This window comes from Bos indicus x Bos taurus, chromosome 9 (genome assembly GCF_003369695.1).
Source record: "Bos indicus x Bos taurus breed Angus x Brahman F1 hybrid chromosome 9, Bos_hybrid_MaternalHap_v2.0, whole genome shotgun sequence".
Taxonomy (NCBI): Eukaryota; Metazoa; Chordata; class Mammalia; order Artiodactyla; family Bovidae; genus Bos; species Bos indicus x Bos taurus.
The window spans coordinates 19,275,491-19,292,461 of record NC_040084.1 but is presented as its reverse complement, the minus strand read 5'-3'; the positions used below and the strand labels follow the sequence as shown (position 1 = coordinate 19,292,461).

Here is a 16,971-nt window from a genome sequence, read left to right as displayed (position 1 = left end):
CGGGTTATGGTTCATAGTGTTAGGGGAAGCACACTGATTGAAACTGCCCATCCTGGCCAGGCACCATAGTAACCATTTGCATGAGTTGTTTTATGACAGGAGATCCTGATAAGGAATACGGAACTAATAAGCCACCACCAACCAGAAGAGTTCGGGTAAGGTCTAAAGGAGACACCGTGTGTCCGTCCACTTCCCAGAATCCCTCTCACTAGCATCCATCTTGGCTGAACGATGCATGTGCCACCAGAAAAGACTCTGAATTAGAATGATTGGCCAAAGACCACCCGGAAAATAATCCCATCACCATAAAACCAGCGACTATGAGCCACGCAGCAGAGCAGTTCTCCTGGGTTCCCTTACCCTACTGCTGTCCACCAGGGTGCCCTTTCCCAATAAAATCTCTAGCTTTGTCAGCACATGTGTCTCCTCGGAGTCCCACTGTTAGACAAGAGCCCAGTTTCGGGCCCTGGAAGGGGTCCGCCTTCCTGCAACAATAGGGTGGCAGAGTCCAACAGGACTGAAGTGACCATGCAGGCACACATGATTTTGTTTAAGTGGGTTAATCTTTAACGTGAAATGAAATATATTGATAGGATAAAACGAAAGGTGTGAAACAGTGTAAGTCTAAAACAAGGCCAAGCAAGAAACGGAATTATCATAATCCATGGTCAGAAGGTTGATTAGAAACGCCTTTGCCTTCAAGAATTAGATTGTCTGCTGAATGGAAGTTTTAGACCTTTTAACAATGGCGAGACAGCGGAGTGTGGTGTTAAAACCATCTTGATAATCAGAAGGCTTAGAAAGGCTTAAAAGAACCTTCAGCACAAAGAGTAATTTTTTTTTAACCTTCCTCGCCTCCCGCAATTAATGCCGTTTAATACACTGTCCATTGTTTTTAAAGGGAAAATATGCCTACAGCAGCTCTTAATGGCATGCGCCACAGACGTTTTCTTTAAAAAAAAAAAAAAAGCGCAAATGTTTCATATGTCATTCCATCTCAAACCCTTTCTAAAACATGGGGCGCTTTCGTCTTTCACGAAAGCCAGGACTTCGAGGCAGAAGAATCATTATGGTTACTCTACATCCTCTTGAAAATCAGCAATTTCAGTGCTAAAAACAGAGAAGCGACTGGCTTTTTCTAACTTCAAACCAAGTGATTTCCAAAAGCGATCTGAGACAATTTTCAGTGTTTTCAATTAGGCAGTGGCTCATTTTTACAATTCACTTCACCAGAGGCCTTCACCTCCCAGCCACACACGAAGCCCCTAGACCCTCCTGCGGCCACGACTGCCTCCGCGCAGCCTAAAAGGGGCCGAGCGCGCTTCTCTGGGCTGCGGCTTGCACAGCTTCGCCCCTCTCCTCTGCTGCCACAGCTAGAGCGGTCAGCCAACGGCCGCCTTCCGTTGTACGCATCGTTCCGCCTTCCAGTTCCACCGAAGCCAATGGAAAGAGAATCCAGTAGCAACAGAAGCCAATGGGAGGTCGGGGGCGGGCATATCATTGGCTGCGCGCGCCCCGCGGTGCAGTCTGGGCCTCCGCCTCCGTTACCCTGGAGCCGAGGTCGCCGCGCCGCGGCCGCCCACGGCTGGCTGTCTCCGCCCCTGCTCTGGCGCCGTGTTCAAACCTCCCGCACCCCGGCCCCCTCCGCCCCCGCCCCGCAGCTTCCCCTTCCCCACCGCAGCCTAGTCAGGCACCCCCACCCCCTCTTTAGCCGACAGACGCTGAGGCCCCGCGGAGAGAGGCAAGGCGGCGGGCGCCGAGTCGGTGCTGAGGAGGGGCCGGAGGCGGTTGGAGGTGGGCTTCGGGGTGGGCGTGGAGACAAGGGGGGAGTTGGGGGTGCGGGGCGAGGCCGGGCTTTAGGGGCGCTGGCGAGGTGGCTTTCGTGGACTGGCGCCTGCGAGTGGACTTGTTAAAGGATTAGGAATGGAGGAGGATTTGGGGACGCGGGGAGGAGAAAGCCCCTAGGAAAGTAAATCTCGAGCCCGGCACTAGGAGGGTCCCGGGAAGAGGGGAATTTGAGGGGAACGAGTTGGGGGGAAAGGTTGATTTGGTGATCGGGAAGAGAAGGAAGGGAACGCATTGCAGGAATACTTAGGGGTTCAGAGTTATTAGAAAACCCCAGAGGCCTGTAGACTGAAGATGGGAAAGGAGGACCAGAGTCCAGAAGGGGAAAGAGGCTGTGAGGCTTTGGGTATCTCTGGGATGATAAATGATGGGAAATGAAGAGTGGTTACCGTGGAGAGGATCTTTGGTGCAGGCTGTGAAATTTTTATGACTCCTTCAGAGATGGGATGAGAGGAGGAATGAGTTGGCCCCCAAAATTGCCTTTTTGGCGTAGATGAGTTGGAGTGGGTGCTCAGACACTTGGTGTTTTAAGTTGGCAGGACCACGGGATAGTGTTTTAACAGTGGTGAAGAACACGGGTCCGATTCACCTGAGCTGCATCTGCTCTCTTGGACTCACCTGGGCTTAATCCCCTCTCATTATCTCACCTGAACGTAAATCCCTCTCATGCACTTTGTGGCTGTGGATAATCTACAAACATCAATTAGTAACAGATTCCTGGCTGGGAACAAATGACTAGCATCATATTTTCCCATTTCAGAATGGGAATGGCATAGATATCGTGAAGATTAAGTTTATTGAGACTGTTCACATCTATACCTACATAAGTGAAAAAAGAATTGGATATTAAATAGTCTGCTCTGAGTGGTGATTTTCAGTCGTGAAGCACCCCCTTGAAAGTCTGAAGAAAGTTTTGGCTCCTGTCTCTACAAAAGTACACTTGGGTACCTATATGTTTATGATGGTCCTTTACTTCAGGTTAAGAGTTTGGATTAGGTATCTCTTTGGGATCAAAGTCATCATTTAAATGATTTTTGTTGTTGTTGAAGGGGCTTCAGGCAATTTGGAAAACAGTAAAACAGAAAAGGATACAGTTCTGGAGATTTCTTTACTTTTTTTCTCACTTTAGTGTGGTTATTATTTTAATCTTTTTCAGTTGTAGTTTTACATTTGAATTTTATATTACTGTTCTAAATATTTCACTTTAGGATTTTGCTGAATGTTGACTTGCATGTTTATTCAAAACATGAGAGGAAATAATTTGTTTTGATTCTCTTAGGTTGACAGAGTGTCATTTTAGATGTCAGAAACTATCTGTGACTTCAGAAAAGTGATTTTTCTTTTGTCAGAGTCGCATCTCTTCTGTTAAACAATCATGGAACCATAATTCTCTATGACACAGTGGAGGACTGTTAGGATCAACATGCTAATCTCTCTCCTGGTTCTTCTCCTGCCTGTCATTCCTCATCTCCTGTATGGAATCCTCCTTTATCCACCACTTAATTATTGTGTTTCCTCATAATTCAGTCTTCTGCCTTCTGTTCACTCTGTGTTCTTTTCTTGGCTGAGTTCATTCTCAGGCTTTTGATAGTCTTTGCTTCCACCTTCCATATTTTTGTCAATATACAATGCATTTTTTTTTTTAAATCTCTTTCCTGGAACACTTGAGGTAGCTACAAATTTATATAATTGATTTTTTGGTATTTCCACATAGATTTCCCATAGGCATCCTCAACTCACTGTGTCTGATATCAAACTCATCAGGTTTCCCCGCCAAATCTATACTGTTGAATGGTACCATATTCACCCAATTTTTCAAGGGTTTATTTAGGTTCGTTCTCCTCCATATATAATTGGCCTCAATGTCCAGTTTATTTTACTTGATAAACATGTCTAAATCAATTCTACATTCTGTATTTCTAAGTTACCGAACCTTAGTTCAAACTTCTATCATTTGTCACCTGATCTCAAGGCCAGTTGTTATTATTCCTTAAGCTTTATTGCTCTCCAGTTCTTGGGTTGAGGATGAATCATTGTATTTTTGAATCGTCGTCAGATCTTTGTCGGTGTGGTTATTTTAATCTTATTGAAGATCCTTTGCTTTCAATGAACTTCAGTTCAGTCGCTCAGTCGTGTCCGACTCTTTGTGACCCCATGAATTGCAGCATGCCAGGCTTCCCTGTCCATCACCAACTCCCGGAGTTCACCCAGACTCACGTCCATTGAGTCAATGATGCCATCCAGCCATCTCATTCACTGTCGTCCCCTTCTCCTCCTGCCCCCAATCCCTCCCAGCATCAGAGTCTTTTCCAATGAGTCAACTCTTCGCATGAGGTGGCCAAAGTACTGGAGTTTCAGCTTTAGCATCATTTCTTCCAAAGAAATCCCAGGGCTGATCTTCTGAAGAATGGACTGGTTGGATCTCCTTGCAGTCCAAGGGACTCTCAAGAGTCTTCTCCAACACCACAGTTCAAAAGCATCAATTCTTCAGCGCTCAGCCTTCTTCACAGTCCAACTCTCACATCCATATATGACCACAGGAAAAACCATAGCCTTGACTAGACGAACCTTTGTTGGCAAAGTAATGTCTCTGCTTTTGAATATGCTATCTAGGTTGGTCATAACTTTCCTTTGCATAAAAATCCTTCTTGTAATGGTCTCTTACACTTAACTCTGTTTTACTTATTATTATCAATACTTTATCACTACCTCCAGTCAATACAGTCATTTTAAACCAGCATTGTCCAATAGAAATATAATGTGAGCTGTATATATAATTTTCAGGATCAGCACAAGAAATACATACAGGTGAAATTAATTTTAATAATGTTTTATTTAACCCAAGATATCCAAAATGCTGTTTCAATACATATTGAATATTAAGATTATTAGAGGTATTTTATGTTCTTTTCATGTATTGTTTTCAAAATCCCATGTATATTTTTTACCTAACAGCTTATTTCTGTTCTAACTAACTGTATTTCAGGTTCTCAGTCATCACTGTTTTGGACAGCACAGTCATGAACTATTTACAGTTTTTCTCATGCCTTTTACTTCTGCACATGTTGTTTCCTCTTACCGAAATAGGGTCTTCCTTCATCAACTGTCTTCTTTTGCTAACCTTAGCTGTCATCTTGCCCCCACAGAACACAAATACACAACCCAAATCATACTTGTACTTGACCTCTGCTAATACCAAATAACTCAATTTTAGGCATTTTATCCTCTGGCAGTCTTCCCAAACTCCCTTCTGTCCTCTAATCGTAGTTTAGGGTTTCCTCAGCTTCCGTTACTTCCCTTTATCATTAGTATTTAATACTACTTATCTTTCTTTTCAGGCTGGGAGTTTCTTAATAGGGATTAGTTGTCTAATTTTTGTGTCTCCAGCTTTATCCATAGTTCAGTGCCTGATGGTAGGTATTCAGTAAATGCCGAATGAATGAATATTCTGTGTTTTCATTTGACTGACTGAAGTTTGGGAATACATACTGTAGTTAAGATGCTTTAGTTTGACCCATGTTTCAGTGTGCTATTTAAAAGAAGTTGATTATACCTTAAATCTTAAGTCTAACCTTTACTGTGATCTGACCTAGAGTCTAGAAAACTATACTTAAAACCTAAACACAGTTTGATTTTTAACCAAAAGTCGGTGTTGTGTAAATATATGTAGAATAAAGAACCACTTAGCAACATCCTAGAATGTCGAGAAGTAGAGAAATGGAAACACTTTACTTGTTTCTAATCATTTCTCCCTTATAGGAGAGAAAGAGTTATAGCTTTAATGCAGCAATATTGTTTTTACCTTAATCTCATCTTCAGTTATTTGTGGTTTTGGTGGGAGAGAGGGTAGATATTGCTCGTTATCTTTCTCTCCTGGTTTATTTTTATTTCACTCATCTAGTTGGCTATTATGTGAACTCATGCTGGCAGCAGAGGTAGCCAGGTAGCAAAGTTTTATGCAAAGAAGCTGAACACAGGGAAATGACAGGAAATTAACAGTTCTTTGATTTTACATAGGTTGTTTTTTTTTTCTTTTTCTTAAAATGAATTTTTCTTAAAGTCACGTGGATCAGACGCTTATTATGATATTCAGTATACAGTGGACTCTACAGCTTTGGTTTACTTTCTGATTCATTTGAAACTGGATTTGTGTATCCTTTATAGGAGGCAATTCTGTTACTGCAGAAGCTTGTGGTAATCTTTTTTCTGACTTGTGACATGTACTACTTGGGACTTTTAAAAGATGAGTTGGAAAATGATAAGTGCTAGATTTGATGGCTTTCTAGCATTGCCACAGTAGCACTCCTGGCCACTTTTGGAAGATAAACAATTCTTAGAAATTGAAATTGGACAAGATTTATAGTTTTTGTTTTCATCTGGTTACCCTTGTACAATTAAGAGAAACAGATGAACAACTGTTAACTGACTCATTCTATGTCACAAAAAATTAGTTTAAATTAGCTGGAGAGCTGTACCTGAAGTATAAATCTTCAGTGTTCTCTGTTGATAATTTTTTAAGAAAAAAAATTTTATTCACTTAATATGACTAGTTTATATTAGTCTAATAGAAATGTTTGTAACTTGGGTGAAATTTATTTTGTCTGAAGCCCTATAGGTTATTTCCATCATTTAAAAGTAACCCAGTAAGAATATTCCAACTTTATGATGGGAATGGCTCATAGCAAAACTTTTGACTTGTTCATTTTCTCCCTTCTTAGGCATTTTAGAGATGTATGTAAGTCTTATACAATTAGTTGATTGTGGGACAGTTTAATTTCCTTTAAAATAGAAAGGTACATTTTGTTGAACGAAACTACTAATATTATATTCAAAATAGCATTATAGATTAATCATTCACTTCACAAAGATTAATACATGGTATTATGATTATTCTGGTGAACTAGACAGATAAGATTTCTGTTCCCATGGGTCTTATATTTAACAGGAAGAGACAAATGTGAGATTATTCCCAATAGTAACAAAGTCTGTGAAGAAAATAAAGCAGAGTAATCTCACCCTTGTGAAATTCTAAGGGAAGGTCCTAGGTAAAAGGTGCAGCAGATCTCTGAGTTGGTGACATGTTTAGCACATTAGATGCACAAAAGAATGCCACTGTGGCTGCAAAAGATGAGGGGAAGAAATAAGGCATGAGGTAAGGGTGGAGAAGTAGGCGGGAGGGCCAGATCTTACAGGAGTTTGCAGGTCTGGTTAAGGAGTCTGATGACTATTGGAAGCCACTGAAAGGTATTAAGTAGAAGGTCTGCTTGATGCTGTTTGATCTCTGTGTCAGGTAGCTTTCTGTAACTGGGGCAGCAAGAATGAAAGCAGGATATCAGTTAGGAGGCTATTGCGGAGAGAAGATGGTGGTTTGGACCAGGGCAGTAGCAGTGGGGATGATAAGGAATCATCCAATTTGGAATATATTTTGGAGATAAACCAGCCTGGTTTTACAGATGGTTTGGTTGTGGGATGTAAGATTAAGAAGAAATCCAGGATGATCCTTCGATTTGTGACATGGATAATTTAGTAGATGGAAATGCCATTTAATGAGGTCAGAAAAATAGGAAAGAGTTGGTGGGAGTAGAAAGCGAACAGATCATGATTTTGTATTGGCATGTTTAGATACCCAGCTGGAGTTGTCAAACAGGAAGGTGAATATATGAATCTGGAAGGCAGGGTAAGTGAGGTCTAGATGAGATCACCTAAGAGGAGAGTGTAGATAAAAGAGCGTCTAAAACATGGTGCCTTGTGTATTCCAGCCTTTAGAGATCAGAAAGAGGAGACAGATTCAACAGAAAAGACGAAGAGATGGCCAATGAGGCAGTGAGAAAACCAGGAAAGAGGAGGCTATGAAAGTTATAAAGCGAGTGTTGTAGGAAGGAGGGAATGGGTAGTCTTTTCCAACGCTCTGTGAGGTCAAGGACAAATAGGACAGAAAATTGATTTTTGGATTTCTCCAGGGTGAACGTCATTGTTTTGATGAAAGCTATTTCAGGGGAATGGTCAAGATGAAAACCTGACTAGTGTGAATTTAGAAAAACGTTGGGAAGGAAGTAGAGGTGTAACGTTCTAGATTATCATATAGTATAATATTCTAGTACAGATTGGGCTTCCGTGGTGGCTCAGTTGGTGAAGAATCCGTCTGCAATGCTGGAGACGTGCTTCGATCCCTGGGTTGGGAAGACTAGTATAGATAGAATAGTCTTTTATTGGAAGATTGGCGTGGAGAAATTGGGTTGTAGATGCAATAGGGACCTGGAGCCAAGCAATAGCTTTATTAGAGCCTCTTTGTTAGTAGGAATGATCCAGTAAAGAGGGTTGAGTTGCAGGTGTACAGTCCTTGAGATGGAGAGGAGGAGTGGGGAAGAAGGTAGGTGAGTTTAGCTCTTAAAAGGAGCAACAGCGCTTCTTCAGTCTTAGTAGGAGAGCACCACAGAACCGTGTGGTTGCAGATGGAGGCGCCTGTAAAGATACGGTCGTCCTCACCTGATTGTTGCTATTGAAATATTGAATAGGTCCCTCAACTAAGAGTCAGAAAACTTGTAGTCCATTTCAGATTTTACTAATTTAACTCTGTGACCTTAGGTAAAATGCCATCTTGGGTAAATCACTTTGTTTTTCTGGGTCTTAGTTTCCTTAATCTATGCAAAGAAAGGACCGATTTCTCAGGGTTCCTTCCAGTGCTAAATTGTTACGCAGTCTTGTATAGTAGTAATTCATGGGTTTTTATTTGCTTGTACTTTGTAGCAAAATTATTAGTTATTATTCTAATAGTTGCATTATCTTGTCTGTATCCATTTCTTGCCTTTCATCTTTTTGGTCTAATACTTTGTGTATGTTCTTTAACTTGTTTTGTTTTTCTGTTTGCTTATTTGAACTGTGTTTTTCTGGCAGTAGTGTTAGCCAGGCAACTGTGTTTTTACAAGGACTAAGACCTAACTTTATAAAAGAAAATTTTCACGAGTGTCTAAATTTCTATTCTCTCAGATCAGATCAGATCAGTTGCTCAGTCGTGTCCGACTCTTTGCGACCCCATGAATCGCGCCAGGCCTCTGTCCATCACCAACTCCCGGAGTTCACCCAGACTCACGTCCATCGAGTCAGTGATGCCATCCAGCCATCCAGCCATCTCATCCGCTGTCGTCCCCTTCTCCTCCTGCCCCCAATCCCTCCCAGCATCAGAGTCTTTTCCAATGAGTCAACTCTTCACATGAGGTGGCCAAAGTACTGGAATTTCAGCTTTAGCATCATTCCTTCCAAAGAAATCCCAGGGCTGATCTCCTTCAGAATGGACTGGTTGGATCTCCTTGCAATCCAAGGGACTCTCAAGAGTCTTCTCCAACACCACAGTTCAAAAGCATCAATTCTTCGGTGCTCAGCCTTCTTCACGGTCCAACTCTCACATCCATACATGACCACAGGATAAACCATAGCCTTGACTAGATGAACCTTTGTTGGCAAAGTAATGTCTCTGCATTTGAATATGCTATCTAGGTTGGTCATAACTTTCCTTCCAAAGAGTAAGCGTCTTTTAATTTCATGACTGCAGTCACCATCTGCAGTGATTAGGAACACTTAGATCTTTGGATTGCAGTACATTCTAAGGAATGCTTGTTTGTTGTCATGAAGAATTGTAACATAATATGGGATACATATTTTAAAATATGGGATACATTTTTTGGCATAGATGCTAAGTAATCAGAAGCAAGAAAAATATTGTCTAGTGTTCCAGGGACTATTCTCTTATTTTTTTAATTTTATATTGGAGTATAGTTAATTTACAATAATGTGTTAGTTTCAGGTGTACAATAAAGTGATTCAGTTTACATATATCTATTCTTTCTCAGGTTTTTTCCCCATATCACTTATTACAGAATATAGAGTAGAGTTCCCTGTACTGTACACTAGGTCCTTGTTGATTATCTATTTTTTATATAGTAATGTGTATATGTTTGGAGAAAGCAATGGCACCCCACTCCAGTACTCTTGCCTGGAAAATCCCATGGATGGAGGAGCCTGGTAGGCTACAGTCCATGGGGTCGCCAAGAGTTGGACACAATTGAGTGACTTCACTTTCACTTTTCACTTTCATGCATTGGAGAAGGAAATGGCAACCTGCTCCAGTATTCTTGCCTGGAAAATCCCAGGGACGGGGGAGCCTGGTGGGTGCCGTCTATGGAGTCGCACAGAGTCGGACATGACTGAAGCGACTTAGCAGCAGCAGCAGCAGCAGCAGTGTATATGTTAATCCCAAACTCCTAATTTATCCCTTACCCAGTGTTTCCCCTTTGGTAAACGTAAGTTTGTTTTTGAAGTCTGTGAGTCTGTTTCTGCTTCATAAATAAGTTCATTTGTATCATTTTTCTTTTAGATTCCACTTGTAAGTGACATCGTATGGTACTTGTTTTTCTCTCTCTGGCCTACTTCACTTAATATGATAAATCTCTAGGTCCATCCATGGCATCCGCTGCAAATGGCGTTGCTTCCCTCTTTGAAAGGCCGAGTAATATTCCATTCTGTGTATGTACTCTATCTTCTCTATCTGTTGCTCTGTCAGTGGACACTTAGATTGCTTCCACATCTGGGCTATTGTAAATAGTGCTGCAGTGAGCATTGGGGTGCATGTATCTTTTCAAATTATAGTTTTCTCTAGATATATAACCTGAGGCTGACTTTATCACCTTAAAAAATGTTTTCATGTAGTTAACACGTAATATTTCTAGGGAATATATAAAGGATACATAGCATAATTTATTGTGATTTTTTTCTTAACTGGCCATCTTTGATGGAAGAGCCAGACCCTACCTTAAAGGAACTCCTAGTGTGTTTTGCTCATCTTAATTTCCTCATTGTCTTTAAATGGCATCTGTAGCCATTAGTAATTTAGTAATTTTTGTTGACTGAATTGAATAGGTGTATGAATTGAATAGTAGTTTCATAAACTTTGGAAAAGTGATTGCTTGTATCAAGTTCTCTTAAAAGTTTGAGACTTATTATTAGGAATAATTAGCCAAAGATGACTCATCCTGTGGCTGATTGATGTTGATGTATGGCAGGCACCACACAACATTGTAAAGCAGTTATCCTCTAATTAAATTTAAAAGAAATAGCCATTTACTTAAAGAGTTATACTTGCTGTTAAAGATGTAGATCTGACCATATGTATTTTTCTTCTAGTTGGAGACAACATTAAAATCATATTAAGGATAAAAGAGAATAAACCTTTAACATTGAAAGGATGATAGAGTACCCTCAGTGGATGAGAGATTATTAATACAACACATTTCTGAAACAGGAAAGGGAAATGATGCATGGAACAGATTAGAACAGAGAGAACTATGTCGCAAGATACTCAAGAGGGAAAGAAGTATTCTGATGTATACTGCAGATTCTCAGAGAATCTTAGGATTTAAAAAGAAAGGAAAAATTAAAAATGGGAAGAAAGAATAATTGAAAAACTATGAATGGAATAGTTGTGTCTCAAGCCTGTGCACATCAACAGTGTGATTCTCTCTGCCCTTCACCCCTTCCTCTCTTTCCCATTAAAAAATACAGACTTAGTTTCTTCTGGAAATGAAAACAAAGATAACACTTAAAAAGTAGAGTTGCCATGGTGGACATTTGTGTTTGGAGATAATCCCTCCTCTTTGCTAACTTTCAGTAAGTCCCCCGGATAGTGCTGGTTCTCTGCTATTCATCTTGAAGCAACATGTGCTTGTCAGGAGGCCATGCTCACGTGCAGTTTTGTTCATTCTTTCCTATGGGTGACCAAAAATTCACAGAAATAAAATTGGCAGGATTTAAAAAGCCTAGGCTAAACAAAGTGAAAAACTGTAGCTATGTGAAACATAATTTCTGCATCAGAAGAGATCTTAAACAAAATGTCTAGAGTGTTCTCAGGGGAAGAAAAAAAACGTATTGCCTCATTAAAGCAAGAATAGAATAATTGTTTAAAAAATCAAAACAAGAAAGAGTTCTTAGAAACTTAAGATTTTTGCACAAATTCAAAAATCCTGGATGGTTATGAAGATAAATTGAGTAAATGTCATTGAAAATAGAACAAAAAGACAAAGAGAGAAAGTCTGTTATTTAACCAGTAGAAGTTTAAAAAAGAGTAAAGGGAAAGTCAATTATCAAAAATGTAACCTAAGCACAATAAGGAAGAGGGAAGCAAAGGGCAACGCAATAAAAAAAAAAAAACAAAAAACCTCACACCTATGTGTGCATCTTTGTGACATTTCACTACAGCAAGAGGAAAGGTCCTAAAGGCAACTAAGGAGTTTTTTGTTTTCTTTAAAGGTTTCTATAAAGAATGAGAATCAAGTGGACATAAGTGTAAACTCCTTAAGGCAGAGATTTTTCGTTGTTTTTTTTTTTTTCATTACTTTTGCATAATGAGAGCACAAGAAACATGTTGAATAAGAGAACGACTGTCACATCCCATAAGCAGCTCTGAGGTTTTAAAGACAGTGGAGCAGTGTCTCCAAAGTTCTGAGAGAGACGGACTTAGAATTTGGAACCTAGAAAAATAATCAAGTATGATGCAAAATAAAGACATTCTCAGGCATACGAAGACTCAGAGCTTTCACTTCAGGTTACCCTTCCAGAAGAAGTTGCGTGAAAGTATGGAGCAGTGAAACACAATGACATGGACTACTAGAAAAGGTATATTAACACAGAAGTACAATAAAAATAATTCCAGAATGACAGTGGTACAGCAAGTAGAAAGTAATTAGTTTAAGTTAGAATAGGAAATTACTCCAAGAAGAAAATGTCTTTAAGAAGAATAACAGATTTCAGGCTACAGATAGAATGACTAAGAAACTGATTGATATCAGTGACATGGTAAGAAGGATGTTTTTTTCCTTTCAAAAAAAAAGGACAGCAATTCTAAAGAAAAAACTCTGCATAACCAACATGTAGTTGCATGTTGCAGCCATTTAAAAATGAGATGTGAGTTAAATCCTTATCTTTCATAGTCTAAAATTACTAGTTGAAGAAATAGTATAAGCGCACTACTATATATAAAACAGTTAACCAACAAGGAACTGCTATAAAGCACAGGAAACTATACTCAATATTTTGTAATGACCTGTAAGGGAAAAGAATCTGAAAATGAATATATATATGTATGTATATATAATTACTGTGTTGTACACCTGAAACTTCCCAGGTGGAGCCAGTGGTAAAGAACTCTTGCCAATGCAGGAGACTTAAGAGACTCAGATTCGTTCCCTGGGTCGGAAAGACCCCCTAGAGGGGCATGGCAACCCACTCCAGTGTTCTTGCCTGGACAGTCCATGGACAGAGGAGCTTGGCGGGCTGCAGTCCATAGGGTCACAAAGAGTCAGACACGACTGAAGCGACTTAGCGTGCACGTACACACACTGAAGCTAACACAATATTTTAAATCAACTATACTTCAGTAATAAAAAGAAATAGTAAAAGCAAAAAAGTATAGGCCATTAAAATAGTTGTCCCAGGGAACAAGACTTGGATAATGGGGCAATGGATATTTCCTTATTTTTTTTTTTTAAAGATGCATATATTGGGGGCAGGGGGTGGGTAGGGAGATAGCTAGTGTTGGTACATAGGAGGTGAATGACAGGTAATGTTTTTGTGGATTCTTACCCTTTGCAAGAAAAGTTAGGTGGATTCCTGACTTAGAGGGGATAGGTCATAGGGAACTACTTCTGCTGTATGCATATAAACAGAAATATATGTTATTATTTTTGCATATATCATATAGTTAACTTTTAATTATGCTATTAAAATTAAAACTGAAAGTCATTGACAGGGAACGTTAATCAGAACTTACCGATCATCTTGTATGTTTGTATTATAAATATAATTATTGATATTTACCAAGTGCTTACTGTGGGATAGTAAATTATTCCATTTAGTTGTCACAGCAGTTTTCTAAGGAAGATACCATTATTATTTCCATTTTACAGGTGAGAAAATTGAGATTTAGATGTAGATTGAGGTTTGCACAGCTGATAAGTGATGGATCCACTTAATTGCCTTAATTCATTATCCTTTTTTCTTCGACAGTTTTTTACGTGTGTAAATATTTTCTTTCATGATTTGCAAAGTGAAAGATTCAGACTGATTTATATATTTCTAATATTAGTCCTTGCCTTTGCTGATTTCAGCTCAAATAGCTAATTGTAACAGAGAGTGAGATTGCTAGGCAATAAAACCTAAGTTCTAGTTTGCTTGATTTTTTAAAAATATTTTTTTACTAAGGAAAATTTCAAACAAATACAAAAGCAGTGATATTAGAGTAATGAAGCCGCAGGTGTCACAGTTTTTACATTGTTTTACTAACTCATGGCCAGTCTTATTTAATATATACTTTTACCTCCTTCCCCGTGGATTATTTTGAAGTAAACTCCAGGCATTATTTAATTTTATCTATAAATATCTCAACATCTACCTTGAAATATAAGGACTCTTTAAAAAAAAAACCATAATATCATGATCTTACCTAAAGCAATAGCAGTTCCTTAATGTCATTAAATATCTAGTCAGTGTTTTAATTTTCTCAGTTTTATAATTTTGCAGAATTTGTTTGAATTAGGATTGAAACAAGGCTCATAGATGGCAGTTGTTTGTTTTCCTGAGGCTTTTAAAATATATAGATACCTTTTCCTATCTCTTCCTTTTCTGCTTGCAATTTATGTTAAAGAAGCCAGTTGGTCCTACAGAATTGGCCACAGAGTAGATTTTGCTAATTGCTTCCTTGTACCTCTGTCCCCTGAATTTTCTATAAATTGTCATTTCAGTTTAGAAGCTTGATCAAAATCAGATTTTATTTTTCTTGTAGAAGGAATCGATTACCTCAGTGGAATTGTTGCGTCTCCTCTGGAGGCACACTGTCTGATAATTTTCTGTGGTGTTAGCCATTAGTGAGCATGATCTAGTTTCATTATTTCGTTAGTAACTGCAAAATGACAATGCTCTAATTCTGTCATTCGAATAATCCCCTTTTTAATTTACTAACTAGAGTAATTCTGTAAAGAAATACTTCCTCTTATCTACTATTTTGTTGTTCTAAGATACAGCTTGTAACAGTGTAGACAGGATACATGTTGGATTTTTTTCCTCTTCATGTATCAATTTTCAGATGAATGAGTTGATTCCTTAGTATCTTTCAGGGGTAACTCATTAGTTTTTTAAAATAACATATGACCTCATGAATTTAAACATGTTCTATGTGTTTTAATCCTTTGCTGATACAGTTCTTATTGAAGATGCAATTGTCCCATCCTTGACTGGTCAGAGCTTCCTGGAGCACTGTCCTGAACCCTTCTGACAGTGTTTCATAGCTTTCTTGCTCTCTAGTATGACCACATTTCTAGATTGTAGGATGGCACCCCACTCCAGTACTCTTGCCTGGAGAATCCCATGGATGGAGGAGCCTGGTGGGCTGCAGTCCATGGGGTCGCTAAGAGTCAGACATGACTGAGCGACTTCACTTTCACTTTTCACTTTCATGCACTGGAGAAGGAAATGGCAACCCACTCCAGTGTTCTTGCCTGGAGAATCCCAGGGATGGGGAGCCTGGTGGGCTGCCATCTATGGGGTCACACAGAGTCGGACACGACTGAAGCGACTTAGCAGCAGCAGCAGCAGCAGAATAATACCAGCAATGCAATTATTGAAAATTGTTTTTAGAAAAATTTTGGACCTCTTTTGTCAGTAGGATCATCTTCCTAGGGATTGTGTTCTTTAAAGTTGTTAGTACTGGTTAATGTGTGTAGCTTTGCCGCCAACTGTATATATGAAAGTGAAAGTGTGAGTTGCTCATTGAAAGTTGCTTTGTTGGGTCTGACTCTTTGTGATCCCATGGACTGTAGCCGCCAGGCTCCTCTGTCCATGGGATTCTCCAGTCAAGAATCCTGGAGTGGGTTGCCATTTCCTTCTCCAGGGCATCTTACCCACCTAGGGATTGAACCTGGGAATCCTGTATTGCAGTTGGATTCTTTACTGTCTGAGCCACCTTCAGTTAGATTTTCTTTTGATTCATAGGAAATGCTTTTTAAAAACCTAATTTCCACAAAGTATGATTTCCAGCATTGAGTCTACAGAAGTTAAGGTAAAGAAGTGTAACTCCTATCCCTGTCCCTCAGCTCAGCTTCCTCCCTTCCTCTGCAGCTGTATCGTCCAGTCAGCTAACCACCAGTGCATTTGGCTTTTAACAGTTAAAGTTCAACATAATTAAAAATTAGTTCCTCATTCACTCTTAGCACATTTCAGTGTTCAGTAGCTGCATGCGGCTAGCTATCATACTGAACTGATTTTAAAACATTTCTGTATTCTAAAATTGAAGTATGGTTGATGTACAGTGCTGTGCTAATTACTGCTGTACAGCAAAGTGACTCCATTATACATATACATACCTTGTTTTTTTTTTTTTTTTAATACATACCTTCTTTTTCCATTATGGTTTATCATAGGATACTGAATGTAGTTCTTTGTGCTGTGCAGTATCCATTCTATATATAAAAGCTTACATCCGCTAACCCCAACCTCCCACTCCATTCTTCTCCCAGCTCTTTCCCCCTTGGCAACCACCAGTCTCTTCTCTAAGAATATTTCCAGTCTTGCTCATAGTTCTGTTGGACACCCCTGCCATGGAGAACCCATTGTGTTTTCATGAACTGTATAGTTTATTCCTCTACTTTTTAAAAATATGCAAGTTATAGATATGAATTTATAACCCTCCTTCAATAAGTGGTAGCATACTACGCATGCCTTTTTCCCTCTTCCTTTTCTTAGTGTCTCTTGGCGATCACTGCAGACTGCAGAGATTATGCAGAAGTAGTCCTCATTGCCTTAAGAGCTTGGTAGCACAGTACTTTGGAGAAGGAAGTGGCAACCCACTCCAGTATTCTTGCCTGGAGAATCCCAGGGACGGGGGAGCCTGGTGGGCTGCCATCTATGGGATCACAGAGTCGGACACGACTGGAGTGACTTAGCAGCACGGTACTTCGATGTGTGGGGGTGTCCAGTGTGGGTAGCCGGTTCCCTGCTGATGGTCATCGGGATGGACGTGGTCCTTTCCCACTGCAGTGCCGCAGTGAACGGCAGTAATGCTGCCTTGTGTATGTCTCTTTCATT

At 39.7% G+C, this 16,971-nt stretch overlaps 1 protein-coding gene across 2 annotated transcripts in view; it reads left to right on the top strand.

Annotated features, from left to right (window-relative positions):
- The first annotated feature begins 1,662 nt into the window (after positions 1 to 1,662).
- LCA5 (LCA5, lebercilin) overlaps positions 1,663 to 16,971 on the top strand; it is a 58,671-nt gene continuing 43,362 nt past the window's right edge. For both annotated transcript variants that reach the window (XM_027550991.1, XM_027550990.1), the window contains exon 1: positions 1,663 to 1,794. The gene's annotated coding sequence lies outside the window, so the exon portion shown is untranslated. The remainder of the gene's footprint in view (positions 1,795 to 16,971) is intronic.